This window comes from Pygoscelis adeliae, unplaced genomic scaffold (genome assembly GCF_000699105.1).
Source record: "Pygoscelis adeliae isolate BGI_AS28 unplaced genomic scaffold, ASM69910v1 Scaffold232, whole genome shotgun sequence".
NCBI lineage: Eukaryota > Metazoa > Chordata > Aves > Sphenisciformes > Spheniscidae > Pygoscelis > Pygoscelis adeliae.
Window position 1 is genome coordinate 27,222 of NW_008824473.1, and position 1,596 is coordinate 28,817.

Here is a 1,596-nt window from a genome sequence, read left to right on the forward strand (position 1 = left end):
TGGGCCCCCGTGGGCTTCCCCTCCCGGCTGCAGAAGAAACAGCAGGGGCGGGCGTTCTTGCGGTCGGTAACGGGGCGGGGGGCACCGGTCCGGTTGCCGGGAAGGGCTTCGCCAGGCAGGCGCCTTGGGCTCTGTCAGGCTGGCGGGGTGGCTGCAGCGGGCCCGGCTGGGCGTGGGTCTGGCCCTCTCGCACATGTGTATGTCTGGTATCGTTGCCTGCTCCGATGTCACGGTTAATTGGGAAAAAAATTCCGATGCTGTGAAGAAGTCTGTCTTTTAGTAACGTCGGGGGGAGCTGAGGAGTCTCAGCGCTTTGTGAAGCCAAGCCCTGGACAGCCAATGGAAGTGGAGCATTAAGTCATTGCAGGGAAGGGTGCAGGCGGTGGGAGGCTTGTCTCAGCTGTGTTTCATGCCGTGCAGTTTATCGTTAGCGGTAGATTAGGTTTTAGTACTTACAGATGGCATCCCTCAGGCAAAGAGAAGGTTTCAAACTCCATGATTTCCTACAGAAAAGTGAGCTGGAGTGCTCTTGTCAGTCACCCTGAACTTTCCTTTTTTGTCTGTCCACTACACAGGCTTTAAGATTTCTTTTTCTTCCCTTAAATATTTATTCAGTATGAATAAATGTTGCATTGCAGCTTTTGATGGAGACAGCTGGAGACTGTAGGAAAACACATGCCAGAGTGAGTCTCAATCCCCTGACACACCTGCAAGAGGTAGAACCCCACGTGGCAAAGCGGCGCTTGTCACAGGCACGTCACCGGGCTACACTGGCAAGACTCTTCAGCGGCTTGCGGGAAGCTGTTTTATTCCAGTCAGACAACTCAGCCTCAAAGGTGCGGAGCAGTGACTGTATTTCTCTATGTATTGCTATTATACATGGGTATGTTTAAATTTAGCCAGGTCTATTAGGATGACCACTGTATCTTTACGGGTGCCAGTGTGTGTGTAATTTCACTGTGTGCAGCTTTCCTGGATCCCTTTTACTTTAAAGCTGCCAGCTCAGCGTGAGCAAATTGTTCACTTTGTAGTCTCTGGGTCATGTGTTTATCATGTGGCTTATCTGCCCTTTTCTTACAGGGTTTTTGCAGCTTCTTTATAGCTTTGCGGCTTCTTTGTAGTGTTTTGGAAACAAACCATGGGATCCCGTGATGAAGTTATCTTGATTTCACAGCATTTTGCTATGAAATCAGAACAGTGAGTTTAGGGACAGAAGAAGTTATAGGGGAGAGAGTAATTCATTCAGCCTTATGGGGTGCCCTCTGTCTTCGAGACACTCTGGAAAAATAAGTCAGGAAAAAACCAACCACCAGTGCTGTTTATTGGTCTCTTACTAAACTAAGAAACTATTTAATCAAAGCAAAATTGTTTATAAAGATGAAATTGACCCAAAATGCTGAAAAGTTGGATATTACCATGCTTAAGGCAGAGGAATAAACAGGAGTCTTTTATCCTCAGGTCTGCCACCGATTCATTTAGTTAGATTGGTTACTTTCAGTTTTCCAGTTTGTAAAATGGAGAGGATAATGACTGTTTAGGACAGGAATTGTCCTTGTAAAGGGCTTTGAGGCTCTGAACATGCAAAATACTTCTATC